Raw genomic sequence first — 22,238 nt, forward strand, 5'->3', positions numbered from 1 at the left:
CATGAACCTGTGGGCAGACAGCAGCAGATAAAATACCCCACCGCCGTCCGCCACTATGACTCCTGTCCCTGCCTTCTGTGGGTCACTGGATTAAACTAAGCCCATCTTTTTTGTTTTGGTTTGTTTGTTTGTTTGTTTGTTTGTTTGAGACAAGGTCTCACTATGTGGTTCAGGCTGGCCTTGAACTCATTATGTAGCCCAGATTGGCCTGGAACTCTCAAAGATCCTCCTGCCTCAGCCTCCTGAGTGCTGATATCATATGCTTGTGCTGCCACACCTGGCTCAGAACAAGCCCATCTTTTGCAAAGTTTCACCACACTTATGGACTTATGCGGGCAACCCCAACTCCAGGTTCTTTCTGTGATTCATTTAAAATTCCAGGCAGCTTTTTTATATTGTTGTTTTCTCTGCTGGGCTATCCCTACCTTTTCCCCAACTGTCTGCCTGGTGGGGCCTCAGGGCAAGCAAAAGAATTTAAATATTAGCTCAGGAAAACAAACAGGCAGTAAATCCACCCCTCCAGTTAAATCCAACACAGATGTCTTTGAGGTTATCTTCACAGTACCGTTGTCTGGGCTACTTTCCACTGTTGGGATTTGATAATTAGGTGGAGTTTGTATTTAATAGGGCTGAAAAGAAGAGAAACTCACCCTGAAGCTTCCAGGCCCTTTTCCTCTGGTGCTTGGGCCCAGGGTGGGGAACAGTCCATGGCTTCACTTGGAAACCTCTGGCTGAGCCTACATTTTGAGTTTCAACAGTGGATTATATTAGGGTGCAAATATTAGGGTGCATTAGAATCACCTTATGGGTTGTGAACCATGTATCCCACCCCCAGAGATCCGGAGTCCGCAGCCCTGCGGGGACCCACACACTCACACTTCTAACCAGTTCCCAGGTGCAGTGACACTCCCGGTCCAGGGAAGGCATTTGAGAGCCCTGAAGGGGTGCTGGTCTCCTGGGTTTGATCCTGAAATAGCAAGGCTGGCTGGCGGCAATTATTTGAGGTTTTCTGAGAACAAACAGGAGCTCTGTTTTGAGGCCAAGGCTAGCTGAGCCTCTGGTTCAGCCAACAGGCTTTATTGAGGCTCTGTTCATTGCCGGGGCTGAGCCTGAGCAGGGGACGCAGCTGACATCACCTGAACCCTTGGGCAGAGCCATTTGCAAGGCAAAGGTGACCTGACTCCCACCCAACTCAGCTTGGGCAGCAGCCAGGGCCCAGAGGTCCCCATGGGGTCCAGCCTTGGTGCCCACATGGTGACCAGCTTGAAACACACCTTCCTGAGGTGCCTCAGCTCCCAGTATCCTCCTCCTGTGGTGTTTGTCCTGATAAGAGCATGGTCAGAAGACGAAGGACATAAACCAGCGTAGTAGGCTTAGACTTTCTGGAATTGCTGGTGAGGGTCTGCTCTCAGGGCAGATGGTGGCCCTGTGCCCTTTGGATGTCATCAAGGTCATCTGAGGAAATCACCAGCTGCTGTGGTCAGGGGAAGTTGGTGATCCTTGCTCATACATCAGGAGGTCTGCATGGGATGGGTCTGCCACACGGTTGCTTCCGAAGTCAGAATAAGAAGGTGCAGCTCAGTCACCTTAGAGGAGTGTTTGGTGCTCACAGAGTGGGTGATGAGGGTCTTTGCTGCCCAGGTGGGTTCTATACCTGCCCAGGAGCCAGGCCCAAGGTCCTGGCTGTTCCCCTCTCAGCCCTGCACTGTGGCAGGACCGGCCCACCCCTTTACTGCCCCACAGTGGCCCTTGGTCGACCCCAACCCCTCCCTGTGCTTCACCTGTCACTGCCACCAGCCTTCCCGGAGTCTCCCCAGCAGACAGACAGTCCAAACACAGTGTGCCTGGCAAGGGGACACCCTCCAGTCCAGCTCCCTTGAGCTGGCACTTCAGGTACAGGAAGCCTGGTGTTGCCATCACGTGAGCCCAGCTGCGATTGGCTGGTTACCGTCCAGGTCACACTGAGGGGACAGATCACTCCAGAGTTCTTCTCTCCCCAGCTTTCTACCTGGCTCCAGGGACAAGGAAGCCTACTGTCCCCATGCACTGTGTCAGGGATGGTATTAACTTTGTCAGCCTTGCTCAGGACTCAAAAGTCGTTGGCTACCAGCCACCATAGAGCTCTGCCTGCAGACCAAGGGGCACCTGCATGTGAGGGACCCGATTCAGAGCCTAAGACGGAGCTCAGAGGTGAGAAGGAGCTCAGTGTGTGCTCTGGGAGACCGCAGTCCCAACACTCACCTCGAATCTCACGCTCTCAAGGCCATGGTTCAAGGCTTTGAACCTGCTAATTTCATCTCCTTAGTTTATTTGGAGGAAGTAGTCCAAAATATGAAAGGAATGAATCCAAAACATGGAGGAATATAAATATAAAACTATATAAATGTATAACCCTAAAATATGAAGGGAAATACATGGTACTGGGGATTGAACTCAGGCGCTAATCTGTTAATGCAGCCTTATTTAGAAATGTGGGAAATGAAATAATTTAAATGTCTGTAGAGAGGTGAAGCAATAAATTACAGAAAACTCTCTGGTTGGAATATGAGGTGTCATTAATATAATGGCTATCAAGAATACAAACAATTACAACTGTGGAAATACTTGCCTATTAAAAGTGTCCAACATCATTAGTGATCAGGGAAATGAAAATTCAAAGCACTACATGCTCACCAGAGAGGCTAATATGAAAAAGAGCAACAATACTAAGTGTTGATGAGAATGTGGGACAACTGGACCTCTCATACAATGGGAAATGGCATAGCTGCACTGAAAAATTGTTTGGAGGTTTCCTGTAAAGTCAAACATATGACCTGGCAATTCTACTCATTCACCCAGAGAAGTGAAAACATACCCATAAGAAAGACTGGTATAAGAACATTCCCAGCTGCTTTATTCATTGTAGCCCCAAACCTAAAGAGTAATTTCAGTGACTGCCTGGAATGGGGGTTAGCTAAAGGGCACACAGCAACTTTGTGGGCTGAAGGAATATTCTAGATCTTTCTCCAGTGGTTACTCAGGTATGCACATTTGTCAAAACTCACAGGTTTATATGCTTAAAACTCAGGAATTTTATTTTATTTTATTATTGTTATTTTTTTTGGTACCAGGGATCAAACTCAGGACCTTGCACTTGCAAAGAAGGTGGCGGAACCACTGAGCTAAATCCCTGGCCCAGGAATTTTATTTTTAAATAAATTTTATTTTATTTTATCCCATTTCCCCCTCAACCCCCTTCCCTTCCCTACGTACAAAAGCTTCCTTTCCATTTTTTCCCCATTTTCACTTTTTTTCTTGTCCCTTCCTTTCCTTTCTCCCTCCCTCCTCCCTTGTTCCCCTTCCCATTTCCCAATATCTATTATACATTTCAGTCCTTATTTCCACTTTCAGTTTCTTACACTAGAGAAAGAATGTGGTATTAAAAGACGTGTGTCTGATTTATTTTACTTAGGAGTATGGTCTCAAGGTCCACCCATTTAGCTACAATGTCTGAAGATCATCCTTCTTTATGGCAGAGTAGTACTCCATTGTATAAAAAAACCACATCTTCTTTATCCACTCATCAGTTGATGGGCATTTGAGCTGTTTCCAAGATTTAACTATTACACACTGTGCTGCTATAAACATGGGTGTGCATAAATTGCTGAGGAATTTTATATATTATAACTTAATTTTATACATTGTGACTAAGCCAGGTGTGGTGGTGCACACCTGTAATCCCAGCACATGGGAGGCTGAGGCAGGAGAACCGCCATGAGTCAAGGCCAACCTGAACTACATAGTGAGACCCTGTCTCAAAAAAAAAAAGAAAAGAAAAAAAACACAATGTAGCCTATACCTCAATAAAGGTGAACATGTATGTATATATTTAATACATACATGTCTGTGGTGTGTGTATATGATGTATAATACACTCAACGTTGCTTGTCAAGGGGGAAAACGAGAAGGAAGTACTCTAAATGTGAGAAGGCTTTGTGTTCATGCCTGAAATTATAGGTGATGTTTTTCTTAGATTTACCAAATTTAATCTATGATTCTATTTTGATAAAATAGAATAGCAAATGTTCATTTGTTAAAGATTGCAGACTGCTAGGGACATGCACATGGGGTGGTCAACTTTTGAGATTTCTAGTGCCAATCTGGGGGCTCCTACGGGTTTCTCTCCATGGATCTGCAGCCAAGTTTAGATCTCATGTCCCTCACGAAGTCACCCATACCGTCCTGGTCAAAACCCAGCGTTGTCTTATTTATGTCAACTGGCATCTTTACAGACGTTTCTTCTGAAACACAGTGTCCACTCGCAAAGGGCTGGGATAATTAATTTCTTTTCTTTTTTCTTCCCCCCACCCCTTCCTTCCTGTAGTGGTAGGGATGGAACCTGATGTAGTTCATTGGTGGACCTCTGAGGACACAGGATAAATTTTATATTCCTAACAGTCCTATGTAGGGAAACTAAATCTGAGCTGGCACAGGGCTGCCACGCACAGTGGCCCAGGCTGTTCACTGTCCTAGCCCCAAACAACAACACAAATGGTTTTCTTTGCTGTGTGCACGGTGCACTTTGGAGATGTGCAAGCTGAGTCCTTGGTCAAAATCCTGTCCCACCACTTCCTAGTTTGGTGACTAGGAAGTTATCCCAAGACAGGTTCCTTAGCTATGTAATAGGATAGTTAGATGATTGAGGCGTGGTAGCGGGAGTTTAAAGCCCTCTGCCGTCTACTAAATACACTGCAATGGCAGATGAGGTGCTCAAATAATAAATCTAGGCCTTGATCTCTTCCTCTCTGACCTCTTTTGTTCCTTGTTCTTTATCACTACTTCCTCGCAGCTTCACCAGTTTCTCAGAAATTGTCAGTTATGTCTCCACCTCAGGGCCCTTGCACATGCTCTACCTAAAAGACTTCTGCTTCTTCATCATCCTGTAGCTGGGCCTGATGTCACCTGAGGCTTTACCTAAGCTTCACTTTCTATCACATCACTCTGTCTTATTAGTACAGTAGTCCTTCCTTCTCTGGGGGACATTTCTGACACCCCAGTGGACAACTGAAACTATGGATAGTTAGCTGCCAAGCAGCCTGATATATACTTTGCTTTTTCCTATGCGTCTGGCTTTTTTGCCACATGGTGCCAGAGCTAATCTTCCCTTGCATGTGTTATGCCTGGTTCTTCCTTGGCATCACAACTTCGGTGCTTTGGGGCCGTCATCAAGTAAAGTTAGGATCACTTAGACACTGCAATACCAGACAGTCCATTTGATAACAGAGCTGGCTGGAGCACATATAGGTGGACAAGGGATCTCAGCACTGGGCCACTCAGAAAGGCATGTGAATTATTTGTGGAATTTCCAATTTCCTTTTTTGGACCACTGTTGACCACAGTTACAGTGAAACCTTGGTAACGCGGGACGCCTGAGGTTGAAGCTGTCTTCCTGGTTTGGTGTGGACCGCTGGCCTCCCGTCCCAACCCCTGTCCGGGGCCCCCTGTCTGTCCTGCTCGCTGCCACAGCTCCAGCATGGCTCCCACAGCACACACTGAACAAACGAGCAGATGAATACTTATTGCCAACAAGGCCTCCCACTCATTCAGTTTCGTTTTCTAACTCTTTTGCTAAAAGGAGACGGGCAGAGACACTGCTGGCTCTCATTTCAGTGGCTGAGGTGCCTGCCCAGGACGTGCCTGCTGGCCACAGCTCTGAGCGCTGCCCGGCCGGGAGCCTCCACGTCAGCATCAGCCGCCTTGGTGTCTCGAGGACCCGGGAATAAAGAGGGCTTTGTGCAGCTGCAGAAGTGGACGGTTCTGGCAACAGCTCCGGACACTCCTCCTGCGGGACACACCCTCCGCCGCCAGGTGTTTCGCTCCCTCCGCCCCCTCCTGTCCCCCCCGCAGTGGGCGAGCGGGGACAGGGGCCCAGCCAGTCTCACCTTTGTTCCTCCTGGGCCTCCCAGCGTCACCATGGGATTCTCTGATCCTTGCCAAAGTGAGGATCCTTAAGGTTCCTGCCCGAAAGAGAAAGCTTAGACCGGGAACCAGCGCCCGGCAGAGCCTCACCCACGCTGGGGGCTCCCGCTGTCCCAGACCGCTCAGAGGCGCACCCCTCCCTCAAAATGAGCAGAGTACTTTTCCCGAAAGGTCCTTCCGCCCCTTCCCCTTCCCCTTCCTCCTCTTCCAAATGTCCCCATTCCTGGAGGCTGCTCCCAAGTGCCTGCTTCTCCTACTAGAAAGTAGTCTGGGTCCATCCCCAGTGCCTGGCCCCTCCACCTCCAGGAGAGTGGACAGAATCTTCTTGCACGAAGTTTTTAAGTAATTTAATTTTCTATTTAAACAATGTGTCTTTGTAAACAGAAAATAGTATAGATGTAAAATGTCACATCAGAAGGCTGGAACATCACATGATCTTATATTTTTCTTGATACCTTCTCCTGTACTTTATGCATTATGTATTCGAATACATTACTCTTATGCCAGGAAAGTTATGAGAAAACTAGTTCCACTCTGAGAAAACTTGGCTATGTGGCTATATTCTGGAGAACACAGATACTACATTAACATCAATTTTAATGCTTTCCTGGGACAGATGGTTCTGTGTCTGCCTCCACCCTCTCCTGCCATTAGAGGCAGCTGGGCACAAATGTTTGAGAGGTGTTGCACAGTAAGTCAGTAACACTTTAGTGTGAATTAGTTCTCCCTCCTCAACAAATGCACACATCCATCAATGGCACCTAGAACTCCATGAGTGTCAGGGACTCACCAGGAAATGACACTGGTAGGAAGAATGAAGCCAGTTTAACTCCATTCCACCCAGACCTGAGTTCTCTGACCATGGTGGCCATGGAAGTCTAAAGAGGAGGGCCACTGGGGCTGCAGGCTGTCTCCTCCTCCAAGCCAGTCCTCTGGCAGTGTGCATCCAGGTGGAAATCTGTGTGCCCATGCTGAGCCAGTGGCCTGCTTGGGGCCGCAGCCAGCTGAAGAACAGAGAGTGAAACTCAGCCACCTTTGCAGGCCCGGTCTGAATCTTACTGCACTTTCTTTCTTTTTGGTTCTGGTTTAAGGACCTTCTTCAAAACTCTCACTAATGATTAAAAATAAAAGATCCCCCCCCCCTTGATTAACAGAGTTTGAGGAGAGCCCTGCGGTGCTGAAGTGGCTGGGAGCAAAAGGTCTAAGAGGGTGCAGCTTGGGGTATGGGGAGAGGATACAGAAGAAGGACTGGCACAGCAATCCGTAAGTGCCAAGCCCTCACTAATCAACACGTACACAATTCTGAATGCTCAGCAGGTGCCTCTGCCCTGCCCCAAAGCAGGAAAAATCAGGCTCTGAGAAATAAATGCTCTGTGTAGCAGGAGTGATTTCAGACAGACTGAAGAAAGGACTTCCTGAAACTAAGAGCAGCTTGCTGCAGAAACAAAATCCCAGGGAATTCAGAGGAAAACTACAACTCACTGCTTTGGAGACAAGATTCCTGGGGACAGAACCCTCTGGAAAACCAGTGCCCAGGGGCCTCGAAAGAGGGCCAGTGGCAGGGGAAGGGTTCTGTAGGCCTGCAAGGACAGGGAATAACCAAATTTGCTTGGCTTTTCTTTTCTTTTTTTTTTTTTTTGAGACAGGTAGTCCAAGGCTGGCCTCAAACTCTCGGCAATTCTCCTGCACCAGCGCGCCTGGCTGAGAATAATCAAATACGATTGCACTTTGCACCCCTACTGATGAGAGCTTGCTTGGTAAACGCAGCCCAGATTGCAGAATGAATAACGAAAGGTGGCCCTTGGAAGACAAGAGGTGGTAAGGGACAGTGCACTGGGTGGGTACAGATGGAAAGAGGCAGAAGTTGGGGAATGGAAAGGGAAACACCTCTGTGGGGCCCACGGAAGCCAGGCAGAGAAACAGAGTTACATGGCAAGGCCATGGTAGGCTTCTGGAGGGAAGGAAGACCAGAGAGCGGTGGGTGTGAAAGCTCCATTTGCTCCTGGGTGGACTGGAGAGAGAGAATGCCCGGTCCTTCGAGGAGCCTGGCTAGAACAGGGCCTGCTCCCCTCCTCTATGATATGAGGCTTTGAGCTACCGAGGGCCCTGTGGGGTCCGTCTCTGCTTACCTCTGGGCACAAGTGTAGGCTGCAGGCCGCTTCAGGGCTACATGAGTACTTACTGAGTGGGCAGGAAGTGGACCAGCAGGAGACTCGACCCCGGACTAAGGGTCAGCATCCTGTGGGCTTCATTTCCACCTGTCTTCCGGGAGAACCAGGTGTCCAGCAAGTTTGGCTAATTTAGGGTGCTTCTGCCCAGGAGGGAAGGATGACACTCTGTGGGGCCTTCCAGTCGAAGGCCTTGGGTTTTACTTTGAGATGTCCTGAGGCATGGCCTGTGCAGCTGGTCTCAGGATCACAGTGTTTCTCCTGGCTGCGCCTCCCCCGAGGTAGGGTAGCCTGCCAGGTAACACACCCGAATGCAAACACCCAGGTTCTTAGGTTTGTTCAATTAAAACTTTTTTTTTTGTACTGGAAATCCAACTGTGGCACTCTACCATGGAGCTACATCCCCACCCCTTTTTACAAATTTCTTATTTTGAGATATGAGCTTGATAAGTAGCTTAGGCTGGCCTCAAACTTGTGATCCTCCTGCCTCAGGAGGGGTGGCTGGGGTTACAGGACCTGGCCAGTTAAAGCTTTCCATTGTTCCCCGAGAAGGGTGCTGAGTGGAGACACACGGAGAGCCTAAGGGTCGCGCATGTGCACGTGGGTCTGTTGTGCCCTCTCATTTCTGCACTGGTTCTGTGGGGGAAGGTGGAGAGCCACATCCCGGAAAACTGCAGTTTGGGGAGCCTTAAGTTCATTTAACTTGGGAAAGTGTGACTTCTCTATAGTGACAAGAAGGACCATTTGCAAAGCACGGTAGAAGGCTGGAAGAGCACCCTTCTTGGCTTCCTGCTGCAGGGCTTTCTCTGGCAGATGAGGATTGGGGTGATCTGAGCCCCTCCTTGCCACAAGCCCAGCGCCCCAAGAGATGCGGGGTCCCTGAGGCAGGTGCACCTCGGCAGCCCTGTGACAGAGGCCGCATTCCTCAGCCTCTCTGTACCTGTACCCTCTTGTCTTGGGGATAAGAGAACAACTGCTGCTTCCTCACAGGGCCGCGCTGAAGGCTGCCTAAGTTTACATATTTGTAGGGTTTCTCAAAGGATTTCGGGCGTGTGATAAGACCTGAACATGTTGTATATTGTTACAATGAGCTTTCTTCCACGTTTTAGTTTGTTTGTCATTTATTATCCTTTCACAGTTGTTGACAAAGAAAACCTCTTTTGAAACTGTAAGGCATAGTTGCATCTTTCTGCCTACCTTTTTCTGGTAGGTACTGGGGTTTGAACCCAGGGTGTCACACTGAGCAACATCCCCAGTCATTATATATATATATATATATATATATATATATATATATATATATATTTATTTATTTATTTTTTATTTTTTTAAATTTTATCTTGAGAAAGGGTCTCACTAGGTCACTAAGTTGCCCAGGCTGGGCTTGATCCTTCTGCCTCAGCCTCCCAGCATGCTGGGATTACAGGTGTGCACCACCAAGCCTGGCTAGTCTTTTAAAATATTATCTTCAATTTAGTAACATAAAGCAAAGCATTGCCATGAATTAATAGGTATTCTTGTATGTTTAATTGTGCCTAATAAGAATGCTTTAATATGTACAATTTGATGTTTTACCACAGCCACAAAACCACCACTATAGGGCCAGGGATTTAGCTCAGTGGTTCTGCTGCCTGCCTCACAAGCACAAGGTCTCGAGTTCAATCCCCGGTACCCCAAACCAAACAAACAAACAAAACCCCACCACTATAATCAATACATGGAGCATTTACATCATTCCAAGGAAGTCCCTTAGGGTCACCTTGGGGATACATCTCCAGCCCTCTCCCTCCCATTCGGGGCTTCCCAGGTTCCTCTATGCACCTTCTCAGTCCTCACTGGGTCCCTATGCTGTTTGGCCTGTTGCCTTCCAGCCTCAGCTGGGCAACCCCTGCCCAGAGCTCCCAGTCCACCTCTTTCTGACCACACTGCTCACTTTGGGATGAAATCACCAACCCCATCTCAGAGCTCCCCAGTGGATGCCAGGTATCTGTATCCTGGGCCCTGGACCCCGCCCCAGGGGTGTGACCTTCCTGGCCTGGCGCTCTGCCTGTGGTGTACACCTGAGCTAGCAAATGATGCTTCTTGTATCTCCCATTCCTCCAGTGCTGAGGAGACCCCAGTTTGCAGCTGCAGCTTCACACTGGGGGAGCTGCTGAGGCGGAGCATGGGTAAGGAGCATGGCTGTGAAGGTTGGGCCACAATGGGGCAGCTGAGGATGAGAGGCAGGGGCCAAGGAAGGTCAAGCTCAGAGCAGGCTGCAGGTCCATTCCAAATCAGACACCGTGCTGAGGCCAAACCAAATATTGAATCAGGGGAAGGAACAGCCAAGGAGCTTTCTGCAAATGCCCCTTACTCCCTTGACAGAACCCACCTTTGCAGGATAGTGCTGACAGTAGTGCATTTCCTGGCCTGTCCCTGGTGGGGCTCCTTGTAGAAGACATCATGGTGGTCCCCCTATGTCCTCTGCCACTTGCAATACTGCCATGGTCTTCCTGCTACAGGGCTTTCTCTGGCAAATGAGGCATGGGGTGAGCTGAGTACCCCAGAAGCAGCTCTGAACCAGTGTGGCCTGGGTGTGGTCAATCACACCCTGTCCCTGTGCCTGGAGTGGGTGTCTCTGGGGTCTTCCTCACTGCACCCTGACCACCCATGGCTGTTAGTGCTTGGTACCAGGCTCCCTCATAGCTCCCCGCACCCCACTCCTCCCAGTGTTTCCTTTGATCATCTCTAGGCAGCCTGTGGTGTACACCTAAGCCTCCATACCCACATGCTCCACGGGTTCCACATCCACAGTTCACAGACTATTTGGGAAAAAATTTACACTTGTGCTGAACATGTGCAGACTTCCCTGTCATTATTCCCTGAGCCATGCAGTTCAACTATGTATGCAGCGTTGACATTGTACTCAGTATTACAGTCTAGAGCTGATTTAAAGTGTATGGGAGGATGTGTACAGGTGTCATGCAAATACTGTGTCATTTCATGCCAGCCTCGGGCATGCTCGGATTCTGGTATCCATGGTGAAAGGTCTGGAACTGAAGCAGGAGACTAGGGAGTGGCAGACGGGTGAGGAAAGTGGGGGTGACCTGTTAATTACAAAGCCCTGGGACACATGTTCAGAACAGGCCCCAAGGTCCTGCACACAGAACCAATTAGGGAGTGCTGGCTCCAATTCTTCTCTTGAGAACTGAGCAAGCTTTCCACAGGACAGCCTAGGCCTGACATCAGCATGAGGAGTGGGAGATGCAAAAGACACCGGACATGGAGGTCTGGACCACTGTGCTCTCTCTACAGTGGTCTGCTCTCATGTAGTAGAGCGTACTTGTTTCCTACTTCTCCATGGTCAAAATTGCTCTGCAGCAAATGGTTCTTTTCCTACCTTTAATAAATGTAAGGCTTTTCTACCTTTTGCATTTGTTTGGTCCAATTTTTCGTTCAAGACAAGAAGAACTTACAAACCACCTCTGGAAGGAGACCCCAGAACCGGGTAATGGAAACCAATCCTCCTCCAATACTGAGGGGCGACTACCTTTCAACTAAATCCTCCTGCCAGATTCTGTCTCTGAGAAAATTTAAAGCAGTAAATAAGATAAAGAAGGTCCTGCCCTGGGGTGGGCCCTTGGGCAAATTTTTTTTCCTGGATCTAGGACTTATGACCATAACATATGGGGTGAATGTTTATATTTTTAAAAATGTATTATAGGTGGGTGTCGTGGTGCACGCCCTTAATGCCAGTACTAGGGAGGCTGAGGTAGAAGGATCGCTGTGAGTGTGAGGCCAGTTTGAGCTACATAGAGTTCAAGGCCAGCCTGACAGTGAGACCTGTCTCCAAAAAATCCCCAAACAAAAGTGTATTACAGTAAAAGACACATTGCCATGAAGCCCCCTCAAACATACCCCTCTGCTTCAATCACTTATCCCATCAGTCTTGCCTTTTGCTGAAGCAGTTCTGCAAGTCCTCTTTCCTGAGTGTCTTTAGTTGCATTGTCACAGCTGCCTCAATGTCTTGAATACATTCAGAATATTTTCCTTTAGCGATCATTTTTTGACTTTGGGGAGGAGCCAGAAGTTGCTGAGGACACACAGTCATGTTTTCACAAACCCGCCTTTCTGTTGGATGGGACTGAACAGCAGCACTCACTATATTTTTTTGTACCAGGGATCAAACTCAGGCCCTTGCGCTTGCAAGGCAGCTGGTGAAACCACTGAGCTAAATCCCTGGCCCAGCACTCATTATATTTTGATCATACCTCCTAAAGATACTTATGAGAGAGGACTTCTAGAGCTGCTTCAAAAAATGGCAAGAAGGGGCCAGGAATTTAGCTCAGTGGTTCTGCTGCCTGCCTCACAAGCACAAGGACCCAAGTTCGATCCCCGGTACCAAAAAAAAAAAAAGGCAAGAAGGATGGGATAAGTGTGTTCAAAGCAAGGGGGTGTATTTTGAGGGGAATTAATGATGTGTACTGAAATACACACTGTATTTTTATTTTTTTATACTGGGGAATCTAACTCAGGACCTTGAACTTGCAAGGCAGGCACAGCACCACTGAGCTAAATCCCCAGCCCTACACACTGTATTTTTGATCAGCTCTCCTACATATCACTCTAGGTTGCCCAGGCACTCAACAAACCCCAGGGAAGAAATGAATGGATTTCTCCCTCAAGCCCAGAGGAGGGAGTGATTGCATATCCACACTCAGAGAGGTTACACAGCTCAGCCATGGTTGAGCAGGACCAGTCAGAAGCAACTGCTGACCAGAAACTGGGATTCTTGAATTTCACTCCAAGATGGGGCTCACTGATGGAAGATGAGTGGAGAGAGATAATCCAGATTCATTCCTGTTAATTAATCATTAATGTGCTAGGAACTGCTGAGTTGAAAGTAGGGACAAATGGTTTAATTTTAACCTAACCTTCTTTATTCTCCGGGAAAGGTTTTTCTTTTCCACACCTTTCTAACAATGCCTAGTGCAGTACCAGTGGCAAGTGGGGCTGGTGGTGGTGGAGAAATTGTCCAGGATGCAGATAGGCCACTGGGGACTCTGAAGCCACCAGGCCATCAGGGAGTGGTGTGGGGCCCAGGGGCAGCTGCAATCCTTCTGGCATCTTAGGAACCTAAACTCTAAGAAGCTGTTCGAATTCAAAGAGTTTCTTTTAAGAAATACTGCTCTGTTAAAAACCCAACCTAAAATTATTTTAATTGAATTTGGTTAGGAAGAGAGTGTTGATTAACATTAAGGACATTCATGCAATGAAGAGCCCACTGTTGGGTTTCCCGGGACACAATTGAGTCTCCTTGGATTGGAACCTCTCCCTCACCTTGCTACCTGGAACAAAAGCCCTAAGGTGGATGGCGATCATCGCCCTGCCGGCTGTGGTTTGGGTGAGCACAGTATCTCAGACAGACCCTCCCTAACAAAGTGTACCAGGCATCCACCACAATTTCCTGAGCATCTTCTGGCTCTTCCACCCTAATTCCTCCATTTAGCCAAGGAAATTCCTTCTGGGTCGATGGCAATCTCTCCGAAGATAAGGATTTACCCTCCCTGGGGTGGCCTCAAGCAGAACTGGTCCTTAGATCCAGGGGCCTGAGGCAGAGGAGCTCTGGGCAAAGTTACTAGGTTTAAATAAAGCATTTTCTCTGGTCAGTTGCACCATCTGCTCAGGGTGACGCCCACCGCCGTCTCAGCCCTGTGGCGCCCAGAGGCTCAGGCCTGGACTGCCGGGATTCGAACCTTCCGCCGCCCACCCCAGCGCAGCGGCCCGCTGGGAGCCCGCAGCCGTGGCGATCACAGAGAAGAGCGCCGCGGCCCGGAGGGGCGGGGTAGGCCGGCGACCTCCCCCTGGTGGGCGGGGCGCCGGGTCCCGCCCCCGCGCAGAGGCCAGCGCAGCGCTGCGCAGCCCCGCCCCCCGCGACTCCCCGCAGCTCCTCCCCTCGTCTATTGGCCGAGGCGGAGACCCTCCTCTCTGGCCAATGGTCGCCGCCGTAGCTCGGCTGTCCGCACCCTGACTGGCCAGTGGCCCGGAGAGTGGCGGGGAGCGGGCCAATGGGGAGCGGGGGCTCGATGAATGGCTGGCCCGGGTGGGGAAGGCAGGAGGCGGCGATCTCGGCGGAGGGGGCCGTTCTCCAGCTCCGAGGCAGAAAGTGCCACGACTCCACACGCGCGCACGCAGCTAGCGGGCGGCCGGAGCGGACGGCAGACGGGGCGGGCGGCGTCGGGGTCGCGGTGCCTGTAGCGGCTTGGGGGCGGCTTCTCGGCGGCGACGCGGCCGGCTGGTCTCTCGCGGTTCCGGGGCGGCGGCGGCGGCTCCTGCCCTTTCGCTCTCGTTGCGTCTCCGGCTGCAGGTGAGAAACTTGGCCAGGCCTGCGGCAGCGGCGGTGACACGTCTTGTCGCCCCTCCCCCGGCCCGCGTCGCTGTCCTCGTTGCGGTGGCCGCGGCCCCTCGGCGGCCAGGCGGGGGTCGGGGGCGTGGGCCTGCCCGCGGGCGGCGGCGTTGGGGGCCGCTGGCCGGCGCGACGTGGCGCCCCTCGCTGCCCCTCAGCGTCCCTCGGCGCCTCCCCGCCGGCCGGCGCCGCGCGCTCTGAAGTTGGGCGAAGAAAGTTGGCGGCGGCGGGCGGGGCCCGGCGGGGTGAGGTGGCCGCGCGGTGACGTCGCCGGGTGCGGGGCGGGGGCGCGGGGCAGGCGAGGGTCCGCGACGGGGCGGCCGGGCCCGGTGCCGTCTGGGGCGGCGCGGGCCACTTCCCGGAGTGTGGCCCGCTGCGGCTCCCCCTAGCGGTCGGGCCGGAGACGGTTCCTGGGGCCGCGCGGAGCCGGCACGAGAGCGCCCCGGGGTCGGGGATCCGGGTTCCCGCCCGCCCGCGGGTGCGACATGGGGACCGGTCGTGCCAGGCCCGGGACGAGAAGCAGGCACCTCTGTCCGGGCTGCCCATCCCCGCAGGCTGGCATCCGGCCCGCCTGGCCCGCCTGGCCCGCCTGGCTCTCCGGCTGCTCCTGGGGCAAGGGGCGGCTAGCTGGGCTCACCCAGGGGCCGCGGGCCCCCTGCCTGGTCTCTGGAGGGCGTTCCAGCACGGCGCAGGGCAGCCTTAGCCCACTGTCCAGCCCCGTCTGAAAATCGAGGCCCCCTCTGGCCTCCACTTGAGAAAACAGCTGTGAGACCTAGCACTTGGAGGGAGGAGTCAACAAGTGTTGGCCCACGCTGCAGAGTGGGTTCGAGGGATGTGCAGGGCGCTTGTCGAGGTGGGCCTGGCTTCCCTTTGCCTCTGTGGACCTCGTCCGTCTGCAGGAGCCACACATCTGGATCCCACCCCCTGGGCCCCTCTGGCTCTGCCCCCAGCCCCTCCACCGTGGCCCTTGTTATCTATAGCCCGGAGATGGAACCACCCACTCAGCACAGGGCTAGTGGACTGTGCAGGGAAGTACTGGGACCTTGTGCAAATAGAGGGCTGTGTGGCAATAACCCGGAGGTCAAAGGTCAGGAGGGACTGGGAAGCACCAAGGAAATGAAACAAGGCTTGGGAACCTCCCACATCACTGTTTGCTGGGCCATTCACTCAGTGTGCGGACACCTTCCGGGTTCGGCTGTCTGCATGGAATTTTCTGGAGTCTGGGACATGGCCACAGAAGGGCCTCACATTTTACGCTGGCCCTGTGCAGTTCAGAAACATTCTCCCACCACCCACTGCCTCCTCACACTTGGCTTGAGTTCTCCTTAATGGAGACATCTCTCAGAATGTAGCATGCTGCCTAACTCTGTAGTTTGTGAACTTCCCAAAGGTCAGCCCGCTGTGGTCTGCCAGCTTGTTTCCCTTCCAGAAGCAGCTTCCGGTTCTGAGGTCAAGGATATTCCACTTCCCTCTCCAAGCAAAGGAAGAGAGGTTAGGGAAGACCTCTTAGTAAGTTTCCCTTTACAGAAGCCTGGAGAACCTGGATTGCACGGCTCCTGGGGCCTTTGAGCTGGAGGAGGCCGACAGAGGCATCCTTGGGTTTGGATCTATGTTACAGCAGAAATCTTTCCTTTTGTACGTGGGCACTGGTTTCTCACCATCTACAAAGAAAGTTAGAGAGGTGCCATCGTATATGAATATTTTTTGTTGATGGTAGAATTTTAAACAAATCCTGAATTGAGTCACATTTGAGCTGTTACGTTCTTTGCCGGAATGAGCCCTAACTCTACAGGCTGCAATAATTATATAGCACCAAACTCTGTTTAAATGGTTGAATGCAAATGATTTAATTGGAATATTGGTTTATTATGTAGCAGGGATATCTTCTAAAAGTGTAGGACTCCAGATTCTTCTTACTTGTTCTTTTATGGCCAGGAGCTTTAACTAACACATGAATGACGGAGATGTAGAGTCAGTGGTTCTTTTGAGACAGATTTGTCTTTGCCATAATCTTGTTTCTGGTGTATGTGGGGTGATCAGTTAGAATTATGACGGGAGAGGCTGCACTGTCTACCTGTGCATCCCGGGCCTGAGGCAGTGCCAACCTGCTGGCGGGGCTGTGGGGCCCCTGAAGCCTGGAGAAGCCACAATAGAGGGAAGAGGACAAAAAAGGGATCTTGGGGTTTGAGAGCAGAGGTTTCCATAATTAACGTTGATTAAGTGAAGTAGATGAGTATTCTGTTAAAATATTCTTAATAGTTAACTGATGAATTTATAAGACTTACTGTTAAAATCAGATCGCAGCCAGGTGAGGCGGCACATCTCTATAATCCCAGCTCTTGGGAGGCTGAGGCAGGAGGATTGTTGTGAGTTCACCGCTAGCCTGGACTACGTAATGAGCTCAAGGCCAGCCTGAATTACATATTTGAGAACCTGTGTCAACCAAAAAAAAAAAAAAATCAGATTGCATGACTTTGATGTAGATTTAGGCCTCAGAGCAGCCCCATTTTATGGGGTCAGTATGATTGTCGCCCATTCAGTGGATAAGAATGAGGAGGCCACAGGTCAGGAGATTGTTGGGCCTTTGCCAGCTGCTAGTGACGTGGTCTCTGCCTTCTGAACATTCTGTGGGGATATATAATTCTACTTCCCTGGGACAGTAATTACCCGAGGGAGGACACAGATCTGGAAGATTGAGAATTAAGAGTTTCAGTGGCAAGAAGTGAGTGAGTTGGTTGGAAATGCGGCAGTGCAAGAAGACACTTGGAATTTCATTTACTTTTTTGTTGTTGCTTTTCGAGACAGGGCTCTGCTGTAGTAGCCCACGCTGGCCTTGAACTCACTATGTAGCCCAGGCTGGCCTCAAACTCGATCCTCTTGCCTCAGCCTCCTGAGTGCTGGGATTACAGGCACATGCCACCATACCCAGTGGAATTTCATTTCCTATGAAGTATCTCTGCTAGGCCATCAGACACAATGCCTGCAAATGAGCGGGACCTTGTTCTTGTGTGATGAGGCTTCCGTCAGAAGTGTCGTTCAGCATTGTTGCTACAGACAGCTTTTAGGGTTAGATCTAAGGCAGTTTAATGAAGTAAAAAATTCAGTTTCTGAGCCATATTTCCAGTGCTTAGTACTCACATACTAGTCAGTGAAGATTTAGGTCATTTCCATTCTCAGAAAGTTCAATCAGACAGCATTGGCCCATGGTAGCTGCTGCTCTGTACATTCAAGTCTGTTCCAGTGGGGCATGGTGGTACATGCCTACAATCCCAGGATTCAGGAAGCTGAGGCAGGAGGATCGAGTTTGAGGCCAGCCTGGGCTATGTAGTGAGTTCTAGGCCAGCCTGAGCTAGAGCAAGACCCTGTCTCAAAAAAAAACCTCTGTTCCTCTTCATCACATGCTAATTCTTGCACTGTTGAGCCAGGTGAAATTGCTTGTTCTGTAGGTCACAGCTGTTGAGGAGTGGTATTTCATGTGCTTCAGCCTAATAAAAGTCACTGTTGAGAAGCATCAGTCCTGACTATGCACTGTGAACTGCATACGGGGGCTGGGGGGGTCAGCAAGTTTTACCCAGTAGCAGCTGCATCAAAATGGCCAAATGGACCAAGCAGAAAGTAAACAGGTGTTAGGTAGAAAACATATGGCTGGTAAGGAAAGTAATTTTTTTTTTTTGAGACAGTGTCTGAACATGTAGTCCAGACTGGCCTTGAACTCACTGTGTACCCCAGGCTGGCCTTGAACTTGTGGTGATCCTCTTGCCTCAGCCTCCTGAGTGCTGGGATTACAGGAGTGTGCCACTACACCCAGCAGTAAGTATTTAATTCTGAGTGGGACTGAGCTGGAGTGGTGAACACAACTGTGCTCCCAGCACTTGAGAGGCTGAGGCAGGAGGATCGGGGAAGTTTGAGGCCAGCCTGGCCTATAGTGAGACCCTGTCTTAAAAAACAACAAAGAAAAGACATCAATAAGAAAAAAATTGTAAGAGAACCTGGACGAGGAAGGCAAGTTAGCATTATAAGAAAGCAAGTTAGGGACTTCAAGGAGAGCATTTTCCTGGGGAAATTCTGAACGAGTCTCCTGAAACAGGCAGCAGATGCCCAGGTTTAAAACCAGACAAGTTTTTTGGAAGTTTTTCCTTTCGGGGCAGTGAGTATTGTGTATCACCCATCTGTCAACAAGGACAGCAACTTTATAAAGACTGTCTTATAATTTCTAAATTAGATTATTTCAGCTGGACTAGAATACCTGCCTGCTCCCCAAGCCTGACACCTTCCGGTGTGCTGGCATTTTCCTGTCCTTCTGGCATAAAACCTTTCCTGAGCTAGCGACTTTCGCAGGCTCTGCTGTACTCCAGTGACTTTGAAAGGACCATTGGGTTTTACAAGGCTCTGTCTTTGGGAAGAACTTTTGAGTTCGTGCGCTGGTGGGCTCATTATAGTATTTGAAGAATGACAAAACTGAACTTTAAACGAAACTCCTACAGCCATCAGCAGTGAGTTAATCCCTCACTGGTCAGAGGTGGCCCTCTGAGATCGTGCCAGTATCAGCTATTTATGGTGATAATGAATATCATCTGCTCACTCAAGAGTTGGCCTGAAGACTATCTTGGACCCCGACCTTTAATTCTGGACCTCACCCGGGGCAGCTGTCAGCACACCAGGTCTGGGCGAGGCTGAGTCAGACAATTCCAAGCGGGTGCCCTGGGTTCATTGCACTTGGCCTACGTAGCCTTTGTGTAGCCAGTCCCTTGTTTTAAAATTTGGACTGTCTTTTAAAAATGGAGCTTTTTTGTTAAAATGTAGTTTTAGGGCTCTTTTGGGAAAAAAGTGAGAATTTTTGACTCCCAGAGTTTGGTTTTTTTGCAGGGCTACTCTGACCTTTGGGCTGCCTCTCTGGGCGGGGCCATGCCTTCCTTCACCGCAAGCATCCTGCCCTGGCTTTGTTTCTTTTCTGTTTGTTTTTTGAGATGGTCTTGCTATGTGCATAGTTCAGGTTGGCCTTGAACTCACTGTGTAGCAGGCTGGCCTCAAATGCTCAGTGTTCCTCTTGCCTCAGCCTCCTGGGTGCTGGAGTCACAGGTGTGTGCCATCATGCCGAGCCCTGGCCTGGTTTATGTGACTTGCAGTGGCAGCCCTGCAGGGGCTAGAGGGCCTCCTCTGTGGGGCTGCAGTGTGGGTAGTGGGGAAACAGGGCTGGGGCTCTGCTCCCAGGAATAATTTGGCAACCTTAGATTGCTTTTCTGCTCCCCTGGCCTTGGGTCCTCCTGTAAAATGAACATAGGGTGGATGGCGCCAACTTCCAGTCCCCAAACCTCAGCTTATCTTGATTCTTGCTCTTTCAAACCTGCTTCTTCATCAGCAAAACCATCAGCATTACCTGGAGACAGCACCGCTGAGCCCTGCTCCGCTGCTTCCGCCTGCTTGATTCACCAGCCTCGGAAGGTCCCCCAGCTTTGCCTTCACCCTGCCCTCTCATCTGTCCCAGGGCCTCCTGGGCCTTCCAAGCTTGGGCTGCTCCTGCTACACCCCTGCCCCTGACTTGGGCTCTGCCTGGATGTCACCTCGAGCTGAGGAGCTCCCTGACACCCTGCGTGACTCCCCATCGCCTTCAGGTCTGGAACACCCATTTAGCTCAGTGCCTGTCCTGGCTCTGTGTCCCTTTCTGGGTCTTTGCACACTCCCCTCTGTATCGCTCTCTTTTTCTTCCTGTCAGCTGCTATGTCCTGCATGTGCTTCACTTTGTTTTTGCCCCCACCAGAGTGTAAGCTCTTCCAGCACAGGATGCTGTGTGCTTTGTTTCCAAGGTGTCCTGGTGTTGGGATGGTGGTGGCATCCAGTGGATGCCCACACTTGCTGAGCTAATGGAAGATGATTTCCAGCGCTCATGTGCTGCAAGTATGTTATCATTTAGCCCGAACTGGTCTGGATTCCTAGAGCATTGACTGTAAACACAGAAACATACCCTAGTGCGACATGCAGTGAGTTTTGGATCACCTCCAGCCGGGCCCAGGGAAGGAATCGATAGGGGCTTTGTGGGGTGTTGGGGATGATCCCTGCCCTGCTGGCTGAGGCCAGAGGTTTCAGTGAGTCGTGCGGCCAGGCTTGGGTGTTCCCATTGCCCTGGGCCACCTGAGGCCCCTGGGCTGTTTGTTGGTACCCCGACAGGATCCAGAGCATCCTGTATCTCTGTGGCCAGTGAGTGCTGCGTGGCTTGCAGAGTGACTGAGAATGTCCCAGAAACAGGACTCGTGCAGGGTGCTGGGAAGGAGACGGCTTTGTGTGGAGCACAATGTGCCTCATGCTGGAGGGAGGAGCCTCCTTGTGTTGTCCCTGCACTGTTTTGCCTCTTGGTCCCACTGAGGTACGAGGCAGGTCAGTGAGGTTGCTGTGGTCCCTCCTCTCCGAGGTCCTTGATGAGGGGACAAGGCTGTGCCAGGGTGGACTTGCCGGGGAAAGTGCTCCCAGCCAGCCATACTCTTTTCTCCTCCTCTCCTGCTGGTGGTGACGTGAGATGACACCGTGCCTACGTGATGAGATGGGGTGAGTAACACAGGTGTGGTGAAGTGAGTTCATGCTGCTTGTGACCTTCCGATCAGATGTAGTTCAGCCTGGCTGGGCGAGAGGATGTTGTGTGGCCTCCCTTTTCTTTGCAGAGGTTGGTCATTAGAGACAGGGAGGCCGGTTGTCTGGACTAGGGTTAGGACCTGGCTAGGTGAGTGCTTGGAAAAGAGACAGGATACTTCCTGAAAGACATGGACCAGCCTGGCCCTTGAGACCTGGGGGGGGATGGTGCCAGTGACCCGTAGGCTTTCTGTGAGCTGGGCATGCAAGCTTTGGTAGTATCTCCAGGCGTGAGGGGTAGAGATGAGCATGGGCAGCTTGTTAGGAGAGCGGGTGCTGCCCAGGGCCTCTGGTGTGAGGCCAATGTGGTGATGACTACACTGTGGAAACCACTCTGCTCTGGGCTCTGGTACCATCTGAGAGAAGGCGGGTCTGGGGCTGGGGTGCAGCTCTGTGGGAGAGCCTGCTGAACATTTGGGGCTCCCTGGGTTCCACCCCCAGCACCACCCAAAAGAAGGAGAAAGAAGCACTTTCCCTCCCAGAGCCAAGAGGCTGGAGCCCGGGAAGTGGGTATCAGCAGTTCTCCCTCATGCAGATCACACGACGTGGTCCCAGGAAACCTTCGGGTCCCTTGGAGCACCTGCACTGGAGAGTGGCCTGGACAGATAGAGTTCCAGGGCTAGGCCATGAGCGGGCAGGGCTTTGAAGGACCAACCACTCCTGTATCCCAGGCTCAGTGAGTCCTGGGGGGGATGATTACAACAGGAAGATGAACAGTCTGTAGTTAATGAAACAAAGGAACTAAACGCTAACCGTCCATAGCATTGTGAAGGAGAAATAGCTGGAACAGATAGAGCTGTGAAAACCCAGGTCAGTGGAGTTGTTGACACATATTTTAAGCAACGCCACTTTACTGAAAGTAACAGCAAGACTGAAAATATCTCAGAGGAACAGGAAATTAAAATGACCTAGCATTTGAAAAAGGAACCAAGTAGAACTTGTAGATAGAACAGTTGAATCATTGTAGTAAGATGACAGCAGACTAGACAGAACTGAAGAGAAGAAATGCATTGGAAGGTAGAGCAGAATAGAAGATACAGAATTCATCTTAGGAACCAGTCAGGGAGTAGTGACTGAGAAGTGTGTCTAGGGTCTCAGGAGGGGAG

The 22,238-nt window shown here is 50.8% G+C and overlaps 1 protein-coding gene across 4 annotated transcripts in view; it reads left to right on the plus strand.

Moving 5' to 3' along the window:
* Positions 1-14,175: 14,175 nt before the first annotated feature.
* The window catches only part of Rrbp1 (ribosome binding protein 1), a 53,773-nt gene continuing 45,710 nt past the window's right edge, over positions 14,176-22,238 (plus strand). For all 4 annotated transcript variants that reach the window (XM_087188640.1, XM_087188641.1, XM_087188642.1 and 1 more), the window contains exon 1: positions 14,176-14,472. The gene's annotated coding sequence lies outside the window, so the exon portion shown is untranslated. The remainder of the gene's footprint in view (positions 14,473-22,238) is intronic.

The sequence above is a fragment of the Heterocephalus glaber genome, unplaced genomic scaffold (genome assembly GCF_053883595.1).
Source record: "Heterocephalus glaber isolate CG9 unplaced genomic scaffold, H.glaber_assembly_v1.0 deba00001532, whole genome shotgun sequence".
Classification (NCBI taxonomy): domain Eukaryota; kingdom Metazoa; phylum Chordata; class Mammalia; order Rodentia; family Bathyergidae; genus Heterocephalus; species Heterocephalus glaber.